Source organism: Silene latifolia, chromosome 4 (assembly GCF_048544455.1).
Source record: "Silene latifolia isolate original U9 population chromosome 4, ASM4854445v1, whole genome shotgun sequence".
NCBI lineage: Eukaryota > Viridiplantae > Streptophyta > Magnoliopsida > Caryophyllales > Caryophyllaceae > Silene > Silene latifolia.
In genome coordinates this window covers 36,071,004-36,086,471 of record NC_133529.1, presented here as the reverse complement: position 1 = coordinate 36,086,471, position 15,468 = coordinate 36,071,004, and positions in this window count along the sequence as shown.

Genomic DNA, 15,468 nt, shown 5'->3' with positions numbered 1-15,468 from the left:
TACAACCAAATCACTACTTATCAACAACAAACCTCCTTCTCATCACCAATTTTTTCACCAAATTCATCCTTGGAATCAAAAACACCATTAAATCTCCAATTTTCTGACAAAAATCCCCCAATCTCCCAAACCCTAGAATTTTTCCGGGTTGATTTGAAGCTTGTTCAAGTGGATTTCTGGGTTATAAAGGGGTTTTTATGCAACATTCTTCCGTATTCAAGCAAGATTGAGGATTTTCGGGAAGGTATAACAACTTTCTTCACTATCTTTGTCTTAAATTTATTCAATTCGATTTCCTTTGAGTAGTTGAGTTAAATTCTTGCTTGTAATTGCTTGTTTGGGGGATTGTTGGCAATCATTTTCTGTTAGGAAAGGCAAATATTCAACAAAATTACCTTAGCTACACAAGATTGTGCTAGTGCACACAAGGTGTTTGTTGAATTGCCCCTTAGAAAAGTTTTCAGATTTTTGGTTGTTTTTAAGTGGTTGTTTTTGCACTTTTTAAAAAAAAAAAGAACAAGATGGTTTTTGGTCTTGGCAAAGGAAAGTCTAAGAAGAAGGGTGAATCCTCAAACCAACCTCCACCCAATGCACCACCCAAACCTTTTAAGGGGGATGAAGGGTTACCAAACAACCTTAAGACTTACTTTAAGTTCCTTGAGAGTAAGCCCCTACCGATTTCCAAATTCCTTCACCCGGAAACCTTGAGGGATTTGGGTATCTTTGACCACACCCTTGCCTTCCTCACCAAGGTGGGGTTAGAGAGGTACATTAACCTTCAACCTCGTACATACCCCGCCTACACCTTAGAATTCCTCTCGACCATCCAACTCACGGGGGAAAGAGGGAATGAGCAGGTGAGCTTTAGGTTGAACAAAACTTGGCATACCATAACCCTTGAGAGGGTGAGGGAAATTTTGAGAATCACCAAACCACCCTCCTCCTTAAACCTACCGGGTACGGCCTTGGACGATACTTGGTTTGCCCTCACGAGGAAAACACCCCGGACAAACAATGACAAGATCTCCTCAATCACAAACCCCCCCATCCGGATTCTTACACGGATGATTTCGTGCTTTTTCTTTACGATGGGGGAACCTACCAAATTCAATGATGGGGTCCGTGAGTGTATGTGGGCGATGTTGCCCGAGGGGGAGGGGGTGCTGGATTGGGCAAGGCTTTTTGTGGTTGGTGCATCTAAGCAACGTGAGAAGAAGGGAAGCATCAATTGTGGAGGTTTGGTCACTCTTTTTGTGGCTAGTTTGGTTGGGGATATTCCGGATGAACAACCTCAAGTGTGGGGGAATCACCTTTACAATGAAGCGGGGTTGGTAGAGACTCACATGATTCATCCATTGGATACGGTTACATGGAGTTGTCATTGGTTGGGGGAGGGGGGTGTACAATACATGAAGCTACCTTTGAATGGCCCGCTCCCGAGTGGACCACGAGCCCGGGACTTCTTTTGTCCCGCCGAGGCCAATCTCCCCAACCCACCCCCACCAAAAATGAGGAAGAGGAGAGCCGTTGAATTTTCCCGTGATCCCCAACAAGAGGAAGAAAGAGAGGTTGAGATAATTGAGGGGGGCTTCCATGAGACCCCACACATTCCTTCATCCTACCAACCGCCTCAAGACACTCCTATGTTTGAGGCCGGGGGTTCCTCAAGTCCACCTTTACCACCATGGCAACACCAAATGTTTAAGTACTTTGAGGAGACCCGGGGGACGTTGGAAGCAATTAGTGGGAGGGTTGAGAGCTCCCATTCTTGGCAACAACAACAAGCGCCAAGATTGGAGAGTTTTGATCAATTTCGAAAATCTTTTGAAGAACATAAAAGGTTAGGAGATGAGGCCGAATTGGCCCAAAGGAAAATTCTTGAGGAGATTGCCAAGAGGCAAGAGGAGTCTCTTGCATGGCAACAACAAAGTGCCAAGGCTTGGGCGGAAAATCAAGCCATGTGGCAAGAGCAAAACAAGTGGCGTGAAGAATTGAGCCAACAATTTGGGGTGCAAAACGAAAGGCACCACCAATACCTTGAGGACTCTTACTATGACGCTCGAGCCCATGAAGACTCCTTTGGCCTTATTCAAGGCCTTTTCGGCATGACTCTTCATCAAAATGAACCAACCTATCAACCCACCATCAATGAAGCTCAAGTCAATGCGGCCTACATAAGGGCCCAACAAGAAAAAGAAAGAAGAGAAAGAAGAAGAATGAACCGGGGGGCATATGAGCAAGGCGAAGGCTCGGGCCCCTCCAACTAAAAGTTTGAAGAAGTTGGCACTCCCTCACATTGAGGACAATGTGAGATTTAAGTGTGGGGGAGTGAGAAATTGTAACATATGTAAATTGTCTTTCAAGTCAATGCAAATGCAAATGCAAAAAAAAAAAAAAAAAAAAAAATTGAAAATTCCGGCTAGGTGAAAACCCACAAGGGTGGGCACCTAGGCAAGATTGGAAAAGGTGGCCGAGGACGGAATGAAAACCCGAAAGGGCATTCCGGGCAAAATAAAGAATCGAGTTGCGAGCCACCGATGAGAGGAAAGGAAAAAGCTAAGGTGAAAACCTGAAAGGGCACCTTGGGCAAAATGAGGGATTTTCAAACAAAAAAAAAAAAAAAAAATCGAAAAATTGAAAAATGCAACACCAAAAAGATGGAGGGACAAGAAGGGAGTGATAAGGAGGGTCTTGGAAGGAGGCTAGCTTTAGGATTTAATTTCTTTTTGTGTCACAAAATTTTACTTCAAATTGGTGGTTTTTCATGTTGGCTACTAAGTTGTTGATCTTTGTTGGTGTTTGGCCAACTTAGTAGCATGACTTGCATTGCTTGGAGTGATAAGGGGGTGATATAAGGGGAAGATGAATGAGTTGGAGGATTGTTTAGGTCACTTTGCTATTGCCTTGGGATAAGGCAAGAGTGACCACTTCTACTTTGGTGATATAAGAAGGGTGGAGTTGCGTGATGAGTCGGCGTTGGTGGTGTGTCATGTCCGTGTTTGAGGGAGAAATAAGGCGGGGGAGTGAGTGAAGAGTGGTGTCAAATTTGAGTCAAGTTCTTTTTCTTTTTAATTGGTGGTTGTGTTTTGAGGGAGATATAAGAAGGAAGAGGAAAGGGAAGAGAGATCATTCGCTCCTACACCCTCTTGTAGACTTCATGGTTGCTTGTTTCGGGTTTTGCTCGGGACTAGCAAAAGTCTAAGTGTGGGGGAGTTTGATAGTAATGTATTGTGTCGGTCTAAGAGGGTGATTTTATCACCCTCGTGTCTTTTAATATGGGTCTTTTGGTACACTTTTCCTAACAATTGGCAATTGGTTATATGGTGGTAACTTGTGCATTTTTACTCGGTTGGGCACTCAATCCTTATGCATGGAACCCGAGCGGCAATAGAGCACCTTTCAAAGGTCAAGACAAGGCACAAGAGGATCACTCGTAACCCGGAAACCAGTTGGGAGAAGTAGGAATGAAGACTAGAAGAAATGAAGGCAATTGAAGATGTCTAGCTCGTGGAAAATAGAAGTCCAGAAATACGAGCCTGTGCGCAGCCTGCGCAAACAGGGTGCGCAGGTGCGCAAAATTGCGCAGGCATGAACAGTGCTTGCGCAGCCTGCGCAGCTCTGCTTTACGGGTTTTTCTAATCTTCTTTGTGGGCTTCCTAAGTGAAAATCTTTCTAGGTTTTCGTGAAGGCCTATAAATACCCGAGAGTTTGAAGACCTAAAACATTCACCTACCATCACATCATCTCATCTAATCTCATTCTTAAGGGTTTAAGCTTGTAGTAATTTAGAAGACTATTTTGATACAAAGTTGTAATCTTTCTTTATTTCTTTGGGTTTTGAAGACTATGGAAGGCTAAATCCTTCCATTCTTGGTGTAATTCATCCAAAGTCTCCAACTTTGGTATTGTAAGACTCTTTTAATCTCCTCTTATTTATCTAATGATCTTTCCTTATGCTTAATCTTCATGTTGAATGAGTTTATGTTTGGGTTGGCCATCCATGCTTGTTATTTGTTCAACTATTGCAAATTCTAGAGAAATGGTTTAATCTATCTAGGATTGTTTGGAGCAAGCTTGTTGTATGTTGATTTGGTTTAAAGGATTCATGCAATAAGTAGGAAATTTCATGTCTTTTCTCATTTGTATGGTTTAATCTTGTGAGAATTGATCCTAGCTTCTTGTCTTGGCACAACTCTTAATGCTCATGTTTGATTTGCACTCATGGTTTAATGAATTGTTGATTAAACTTGGAGAATATACATAGATGGTTTAATTTGTGTATGTTATCATCTTGACTTGAAAGTATTGGGTAGAAATTAAGAGGAGAGTTGTTAAAGAGTTAAACTTTACCATTGTTGGTTACAAAGGAAGAATTGCACCAAGTTTCTTTTAATTATTGAATCATCTTACTCACCAAGTGTTTGTTATATTGCTTCTTAGACAAAGACTGCAAATTTTACCTTGTTTTCATGTCATCAATCAACTCAAAAACCTCCCTTTTCATGTCTCTCTATTGTTTGCCAGTGTGAATAACCATTGTTTGTCTATAGCTTTGTCTTTAGTAGTCATTAGTTTTCATTTCAAGTTTTTAGCTTAAAAGACCTTCTCTTGGGACTGACCCTTACTTGCACTATATTACTTTATCATTTAGAGTAGTCTAGAGTATAGTTTGGCTTATAAATTGTTAATTTGGTAGGCTAATTCTAGTATTTTACGACACCTAGTATATTTCTATCACCTAGTATGGCCTTCCTAAAATAGAAAATCTAATTAACTATTACATATTCGGAAACCAACTCTATTGGTCCCTTGAACTTCGGTTGAGGCACGCATCTCGAGGTAACACCGTTTTTATGTATCGCCTTCTTGAGTGACACCGTCTTTAAGGAACTCCGAAATAATAAAATTACATAACAAACTACATAATTTCCTATTATACATTTGTAATTAAAATAAAATAAATCTATTAAATTACAAAACGGTGATACGAGATCACTATAAATTACAACCGAATCGATATTCCCATACATTTCAGGTAATACCAATTAAAACTAAGGCCATACTAAGTAAAAATTACATAATTCAAAAATTACATAAAATAAAATTATGACAATCATAAATAAAATGCAGCATTATAATATGTATAAACATGCCCAATTTTATGCTAAATCGCCTTTAAGGAGCCAATATCGTATATTAAACGGTTTTTACGGATTTGCGTGATTTAACATTTTATAATCACAATAATTACATAGATTCATATTTATGCACAAGTTAATTACCCTAACAGACTTAGGACTCAAAATTAGTCTCCACTAACTATTTGACTATAATTAACTTATATTACTTAAAATTGTTCATTAGTGGACTCAAAATTACAATAAAATGCTATAAACTTCAAATAAATCACAAAAATTTCAAATATATTCAAAATTTGAAATTTAAACTCATGAACATTCTGGAAAAATACCATGACACTCATAATGTTCAAAAAACGTAGGTTAAAAATTTCGAAAATTATCGGGAAAAACAATGTTGCGGTTTATCGGATTTATCAAATATTGTCATAAAAATATAAGAAAAATTATATTCATCAACTTTTCAATTTTAGATCTGAAAAAGATAATAAAATGCAACATGTAACATTTTTCCTTAGTCATGAAGTATGTTTTAGGAATTATTCACTAATTAAGTCACTATTTATGCTATTTTTCATCAAAAATCCATAAATTATGCATGAAGACTTCATTATTGCCTATTATTTTACACACATCTTGTAAAATTGCATGTGACAACATACTAAATTTCTATGACCAGATTCAAAATTTATTCCATATTAACCTATTTTTCATCTAAATCCGATTTTTAACATGAAAAATCCATATTTCGAGCATAAAAACTCCAAAAATTCTGAAAATTTCCAGATCATCTAAAAATAATATATGTGAAAACATATCCAAAAACCACTGGAAAATTCCAAGTTTAGCTAATTTTCGTCCAAAAATGACATTTTTATCATAAAAATCACATTTTCATGCCAATATTATATAAAATGAACAATAAAATCCATAAATTAAACCAAAATATCCTAAAACATTTTAGGACCAGAAACTTTAACATGCATAATAAATTTCGTGATATGTCATAATAAACACAAATTTATAAGTTTTATATGTTAATTGTATAACTCGGAAAAACAATAACCGATTTGCATGCAAACAACCTTGTGCTTATGATACCGCTTGTTAGAAATCTATATCTCATTACTTAACATAATCATATATGTTCTAAATTAATTTAGTCATAAAATTAATTTAAATCTTATGCATGCAAACTAAATAAGAAGAGATAAGAAAATCAATTTCTCACCATTAAAATTTCGGTCAAATGGGCACCAACAAGATCTCCTTCTTGTTAGTTCTTGAGCTTTCCAATATTGGATGAACATTCATGACTTCAAAATAGAAGCCCTCCAATTAGTAGCACCCAAGACTATCCCTTAATCCCACAAACTAACATGTACTAGATATTTGTCATGTGGTTTACCTTAAAATCGGTTACTAATACTCACATACTACTACTAGTATTATTAGTGTTTGATATGAACAAATTAGATTCATAAAAAGGACTTTTATGAAGAACAAGAGAGAGAGAGAGAGAGAGAGAGAGTGGTATTTTTATAAAAATGTAAGAATGAATAATAGAGGAAAAATCCTCTCTTATTTGCTCACCAAAACCGGTTGGTACCATTGAGTAGTGGACAATTTTTCTTTTTCTTTTTGTCTTCACAAGACTAATGTGTAAGTCTTTTTCCATGGTCATGTCACTATCAAGTGTTATGGACAAATGAATAAGACAAATGAAAAAAGACAAAACTATATGCATTGCCCATCAATTTCGGTTTATGTAGTGTAGTATGGAGTCCATTTTATTTTTGTCAATTGTACAATTGTATGTCATGTGACATGTGACATGTCTTATGTCATGTTTTAATTTAAAATGCATATTTAACAAATTAAATATCATTTACAAATTAAATAAATCATATTTAACAATTGACTAGTAATTTAAAATTACTTTCTCATAAAATGGTCATTTAATTACTAGTTAGTATAATTCACAACATCTTCTGTAATTATAACTGACTTATCATTCTCATCTCGCGTGTTTCGCAAACACCGATTAATTTTAGTAATATAACTTCTTAAATTACTAAATAAAATCTCATTTAATCACATTATAACAAGATGTCATTTTCTCTCTTATGATAAAAATTTGTTCAATTTTAAGGAATTAATTAATCTGTATCGGCATACAACTAATTAACCTTTTCAATTAAGGGAATCGTCCTTTAGGTGTGACCTCAAGGATCAATCGATCACCACCGTCGCACGACGCAAATGTGTCAAACTCTAGCCAGCCAATCATTACCGATATGTGTGGACCAGTTGACTATCTATATTATGTATCATCCCTTCCGTATTCTTGTAATGAGATTTAAATATGTGATCAATATGATCGACAATTGTGATCGCATTATTGTCGGAGGACATATATTCCAACACCATCATCTACAACCGTGTAACAAAAACCCAAACGGGACGAACCCAAGACGGGAATTATACAAATGTATCCACCCCTCTAAGCCACTGTCCAGGCCACCAGACTCGCTCAATACGAATGCCGTGAGCAGCCCGACACAACCCCTACCTGATTACCTACAACCATCCTCCACCCCTCGCCATAACCTGACTCAAAGTCAGTCCAAAAAACAGAGCCAAGACATCTAAAACCGAGCCCAAACACAAGCCCCAAAACGACTTCCCTATCGACATCCCAAAACAGAGTTCCACATCCATTCCGCGACCCCAAAACAGAGGACAAAAGCAGTTCCAGTCACAGTACGAATAAGGTTCCAGCCGCCATTTATCTAAACTCAAGACGGAAATTGAAGACGAAGCTAAGACGGAAACAAGCACGCTTAAGGTATAAATAACCAGTACTCATTTCGGCCGAGAGAACAAAAAAAACGACAGAAAGACGGGAACGACAGTAGCTTACAACACGGATTACGCAGTGAACTCAACTACTCCCCCATACCCGATTCCAGCATGAGAACGAGCCAAAAAGGGGGTTCGAACAACCGTGTAAAAGACCATTAACACCATAAAATTTAACCACATACATTAGAAAGGCCAAAGAACCAAACTTTATGACAAATAAAAGTAGAAATAGAGTAGAAAAGGCGAAATATCGACTCATTGTCGAGTAACCTATCACCGTTACCTTTTTGCTCTCCTAAACGAGTGAGGAATCGCCCAAGGATGACCTTAAACCCAAAAATGAAAGAAAGTAGACCAAATCCGAATCCTTAGTAAGCCGGATGAATTGAAATAGGATCAAAGCTTGGCCCTTTCTTACATATAAAGAAAGAGGATGAGATGGGGAAGCTATTGGTATAAAAAAAATGGAATTTGGTTGAGAAACAAGGGAGAAATCTGGGTTTTTGGAGGTTGAAAATGGTGTAAGGTCTGCTTGTTTCATTGTTGTTGTTGTCTGTTGTTTTGTTTCGCAAAGAGGAAGGAGAAGAAAGAAAAGCAGGGGTAGGGGTCACGTATGAACAAGCAACAATAATAAAGTAATAATATTACTACTAATAATATATATAATAATATATAATAATAATAAAAGAATTATATAAATTATATAATAATATACATAAAGGAGATATTTAGAGGTAGGGTGTAAGAGGTAGGTGAGCGTGTTGTCAAATTATGGTTGGTCCGGATTAAAGTAGGTACAAAGTGAAATGTGACGGTCTATAGCTAGACGGAATAATGTCTCGAGTTTATTTTAACTTGAGACAGAACTAATATTATTACTGTCACTATTATTGTCCGACCAAAAATATGTATACATTTATTCTTGTATAAATTATGACTCAAAGATATAATTTAGTAATACGTATTTTTATAAAAATGAGCTTTTATATAATACGTTTATAAAAATCGTGTTTGACATAAAATTAATTAAATAGAATAATTCAAAAATATTTAATAAAGTAATTCAAATGGTTTAATAAATTTTAAATGTCAAAATAGGAAATTCGCGGGTGTTACAATCACCCCATCTTTTAAAAAGTTTCGTCCTCGAAACTTGAAAGTAGAAATGAAAGGTTTTATAAAATAAAACTGAACTTTGGAATCGGTAACCAAAACATTTTAAAGGTTACTTATCGTAAGAATCAAAATTCTTTCAAAAGGTTCAAATCGAAATTTTCCGTTAGAACCGAGTCGAAAGGCAAATCATTTGTATAAATCCAAACCAAAACACTTTCAAAAACATTAATGAAGAGTTTTCAAAAGTGTAAGTCTCATTCATGGAACGAAATTGCTCTTGTCGTGCACACAAGAACGCTAACCTTCCAAGTCAAAGACATATTTTAAATCAAAATCATTCGCCGACAAGGGTAGAACAAGTTATCAAACGTCTCCAATAAGAGTTCTATCATCCGATCAACGTTAAAATCAAAAGAGAAAGGCAATCTACTAAAATTTTCTTTTGCAAAAGCCAAAATAGAAAGGTAGATTCCACCTTTAAACTCAAAAGGGAGTCAAATTTCTTAAAATGTAATATCAATTTTTGACAAAGAAATCATAAATAGATCAAAGTTAACAGAAATTGGTTAAAATTTAAAGAAATATCAGGTTTAGCAATTAAATTCATGATAAATAAGTTTACATTCAAAGAACAAATAGAAAACTGAATCAAATTTTCATTTTCAAATCCTTAAGATAGGTAAGGTTTTGCAAAAGTAACATCAACTCTTAACAACGAATCACAATTGGTAGCTTGAAAGTTTAGAAATTTTACGGAGTGAAAAGTAACTTAGACATCGTAGGTGCAAGCATGCTAAAAGGATTCAAACTGAACTAATCAAAAGAGCTATGGTGAAATTCATAGGGTAAGAATTGAAGTCAAAACAATAAAAATGTCAAGGGTAGGGTTTTTATAGGTCATTAGCATCAAACTTAAGGGAGGAGCAAGATGAAGCGAGGAAGAGAGGTATGAACGATAACGCTCATGGCCAAAGAAGAAAGGAATTAGACAAGAAGGAAACGCCAAGTACTCGAATCCCAAATAACAACATCAGTCTAAACGGTTTCGAAAACTTCCCAACGACAAAACTTATGACCAAACACTCCCAAGGATTTCCTCAAATCATTTATATTACTTCATCCTAATTTATTCCCTGAAACATGGTACTCCATTATAAGTATGATTTCATCACTCCAAATCCTCAAACATCCACCAATAACTTCCACAAGATCAAGGTCAAGGTTTCCAACAAAGCTATACTCGCATCCAACTAGTGTCAACCATGGGTTTCTCAAAAAGTAAACCTTCAATCAAGAATCCCAATACCAAGCTCTAAACTCCAAGAAAAGGTTCCTCAAATATTCCACAAGGTTCTCATTTAGGGTAAGGTAGTAACATGCCAACCCAAAGTCTGAGAAATCAATAGGATCTCGAGCCCTTCTATCCTTTTACTTATTAAGGATTCCCAAAAGCGGAACTACACTCAACTACAACATCATCCACCATCTCAAGTACTCAATACAACCTCAAAGTTTCTAAAACCATAGGGTTAACAAGGACTTCTCGATACCAAGTCTCTCTCAACTCAAAAACTCTCAAGAGCCAACTAATATCAAATCACATCACCAATTCATTATGGTCATCTACATCCCAAAATGTATTCTTTCAAATCTGACATCCCAGAACTTTACTTACCATCGAGTTCTCAATAAACAAGGCCTTAGTTGTAACGACACTTTACCACCTCAAAGTTCCTAAAACCATAAATTGAAACTATGTTCTTTAACATAACAATTGGTGTCAACCATACCATTATCCTTTCTAGTTACTAAAACAAGTGCTAAGACTTCCCAACAGTGTAGCTTACTCTCACTCTCATACCATACCTCAAGTAGTAATCAAGATCACTCACTTAAGCCAACTAATAATCCCACCATTAGCTTTTCTCATATGGTTATACACATTATCAAACTCTCATGTCCAAAGTGATTATGGAAGCCAATCAAAAACTCGACTTACTTAGTCAATCCTATATCTTCAAATCCACCATTCAATTTCATCCACCTTAGGTCAAGTACTAAGCACTAGTATCCCAAACATAAACAACAAAGCCAAGTTCCATAACCTTAGTAACCAATGCTACTCACACTTGACACACAAAATCCATCAATCAAATATACTCACTTTATCAAGGATCTAGGTATAAGAACCATCAAGTATGTCTCATCACACTACCTAAGTCTTTCCAACATCAAATCCTCTCAAAACCAGGTTTAAGGGTCAAACACAACAATCTCCCCAAAAGTCAAATTTTCTAACCAAGGTCAACATTCCTCAAAATAAAGAGTACTATAAAAAGGCGTTAAGGGAGGATTAACAAGGAACAAAGACAAGTTAGGGAATACAAGAGTGACTTACAAGGAAAAAGAAAAGAGGATTTAGAAGAAGGAATAAGCATTAAGAAGTAAAGAACAGGGCAAGGTACACAAAGAATGAGAAACATCTTCGAGAAAGTAGAAGCATTCTTCAAAGGTTGAAAAATCTTCCATCCACAGCAATAGGCACCAAATCTTGATCTTCATGTAGGTAAGCTCACGGTCATTGATCCAAGGACACAACAATTATTAAATGACAATCAACAAACATGTTAGAACCTAACAAAGAGCAAACACACTACAGACTACCACCTTAGGTCCTTGAGTCTACCCATCTCTCATTCATTATTCAAGGTCAAGTTCAATTTAAATTTAAGGTACACGTGTGTGCGTCGGGAGCAACATATGCTCTGATACCAACTGTGACACCCCGCGATAAAGCGGAAAATATAACCAATAAATTAAAGCGGAATTTGTGAGATTTTAAAACTTTTTATTATAAGTTAAAGATTAACACACGGGTGTCAAAACGAAAAGAAACAAATACAACAATAGACAAATTTAGGTTATTACAACCCAAGTCTAGAAAACGGGGAAAAGATATCCCACGAATAAACATATAAGGGGTTTCTAAACTAGCAACTATGGCCCAAGGGTTTAGTTCTCGTTAGCCCACACGTCTTCCCCACGTAAGCATCTTCACCACCTGTCATTCATGTAAACATGAACGCTACAGTCAGTGGGGAGTAACTCAAGGTTCTCCCAGCCACAATATGTCGAAACGAACATAACAAAGAACATAAACAAATAATCATATTAGATAAGACATGAGTGAATCGAATCATAACTAAACATAGGATCATACGTGTTTAAATCAACAAGGAATAAAGAAATGATGGAATAAACAGGTAAGGCATAAGCAACAATAAATAAATGGAGAAGAAAGACAAGGAAACAGACACGACCACATAGTCACGAGCACGTATTTCAAGGAGATATGACCAAAGTAACCATCCAAATAATGCAAGACATTTATCACTCTTAGACTATAATTTCCCCGGGTAGGACTACGATAATAATACGGTCCTAGTCTAAATCTGCAGATTCTCGGGTGTACATCCCGATTCGACGTGCGCCAAAGACAAAGACGCACCCAAGACTCGACTACTAAGGAGACCGAGTACCCCAATCGCCAGAACAGCACGAAAGTGGCGGAAAGACTAAGATAAAACTCACTTGCCAGAACAGCACAAGTGGCCAAAAGCCGCACATGCCAGAACAACACAAGTAGGCCAAAACCGTACTTGCCAGAACAGCACAAGTAGGTCAAACCCGTGCTTGCCAGAACAGCACAAGCAGGGCAAAAATGTATGTCAAGCACATACGATGGTAATATGGCATTTCTACAAGAATACGACTCTTACAAGTAATTATTTATAATAACCTTTTCATGCTTGTAACATATAAATAAACATTTCATTTCATAATTATACATGCCGGTTAAATAGAATAAACGAGTACAACAAACAAGTACATGGGACGGGATTATTAATGTCACACTCATACTTATGGCTTGCATCTCACCATAAGTACGGATGGGAACATCAGTCCCGATGATCATATCGCAACTAGAGGGCCTATGGCTCACCCCTAGTGTCCGATAGGACCACGACTCACACCACCGAACAGTACAAGACATTATCAAGGATATGACCCTTCACAAATAATTATTTAACAATAAATATCTCATACTTGTCTTATGCAGATAAATATTTCATTTTATAATTTATCATGCCGGTTAAATAAAATATAATGAATGATAATGGATAATTTACGTTATATGAAATATACGGGATAAAATGTGACCAAGTCCAAGTGACCCATTTATGAGCCCAATAAATAAATCATGCGAAATCCAATGAATGGACTAGGATAAGCCCAATAAAAGTGACATAGCAAGCCCAAAACAATGAATATGTTAGGTCCGTCATCGGAAGCATGTGAAAACCAATTAGTCCAACATGACAAGTCCAACAAAGATTTAAGGTGAGTCCAATCAACAAAATTAAATGGGCCCAAATGAATAAATATATACATGAGAACGATAGTTAATGAATTACGTTATAGAAAATACGAGACGGTTATTTAATCATATTCTAAATAAACCAAACTAGCGCCACCACAATTTATAAACACGACTAGCCCCGATTACCAAACATAGCTAGCCCATTCACTAAAGTCAAATGAGCCCAACAAACTGAATCGAATGAGTCTCACAAAATAATTATGTGAAAGGACGATGTAACGAATTATCGTTATATAAAATACGAGACGGAAATTGAATAATTTCAAATGACCAAATCTACGCCAAAGGCAAACTAATACCACGACTAGACAACCACCCACAACCATCATCTACAACCGTGTAACAAAAACCCAAACAGGACGAACCCAAGACGGGAATTATACAAATGTATCCACCCCTCTAAGCCACTGTCCAGGCCACCAGACTCGCTCAATACGCATGCCGTAAGCAGCCCGACACAACCCCTACCTGATTACCTACAACCATCCTCCACCCCTCGCCATAACCTGACTCAAAGTCAGTCCCAAAAACAGAGCCAAGACATCTAAAATCAAGCCCAAACACAAGCCCCCAAACGACTTCCCTCTCGACATCCCAAAACAGAGTTCCACATCCATTCCGCGACCCCAAAACAGAGGACAAAAGCAGTTCCAGTCACAGTACGAATAAGGTTCCAGCCGCCATTTATCTAAACTCAAGACGGAAATTGAAGACGAAGCTAAGACGGAAACAAGCACGCTTAAGGTATAAATAACCAGTACTCATTTCGTCCGAGAGAACAAAAAAAATGACAGAAAGACGGGAACGGCAGTAGCTTACAACACGGATTACGCAGTGAACTCAACTACTCCCCCATACCCGATTCCAGCATGAGAACGAGCCAAAAAGGGGGTTCGAACAACCGTGTAAAAGACCATTAACACCACAAAATTTAACCACATACATGAGAAAGGCCAAAGAACCAAACTTTATGACAAATAAAAGTAGAAATAGAGTAGAAAAGGCGAAATATCGACTCATTATCGAGTAACCTATCACCGTTACCTTTTTGCTCTCCTAAACGAGTGAGGAATCGCCCAAGGATGACCTTAAACCCAAAAATGAAAGAAAGTAGACAAATCCGAATCCTTAGTAAGCCGGCTGAATTGAAATAGGATCAAAGCTTGGCCCTTTCTTACATATAAAGAAAGAGGATGAGATGGGGAAGCTATTGGTATAAAAAAAATGGAATTTGGTTGAGAAACAAGGGAGAAATCTGGGTTTTTGGAGGTCGAAACTGGTGTACGATCTGCTTGTTTCATTGTTGTTGTTGTCTGTTGTTTTGTTTCGCAAAGAGGAAGGAGAAGAAAGAAAAGCAGGGGTAGGGGTCACGTATGAACAAGCAACAATAATAAAGTAATAATATTACTACTAATAATATATATAATAATATATAATAATAATAAAAGAATTATATAAATTATATAATAATATACATAAAGGAGATATTTAGAGGTAGGGTGTAAGAGGTAGGTGAGCGTGTTGTCAAATTCTGGTTGGTCCGGATTAAAGTAGGTACAAAGTGAAATGTGACGGTCTATAGCTAGACGGAATAATGTCTCGAGTTTATTTTAACTTGAGACAGAACTAATATTTTTACTGTCACTATTATTGTCCGACCAAAAATATGTATACATTTATTCTTGTATAAATTATGACTCAAAGATATAATTTAGTAATACGTATTTTTATAAAAATGAGCTTTTATATAATACGTTTATAAAAATCGTGTTTGACATAAAATTAATTAAATAGAATAATTCAAAAATATTTAATAAAGTAATTCAAATGGTTTAATAAATTTTAAATGTCAAAATAGGAAATTCGCGGGTGTTACACGTCTGATACGGCTCACTGCACAGTGTGACT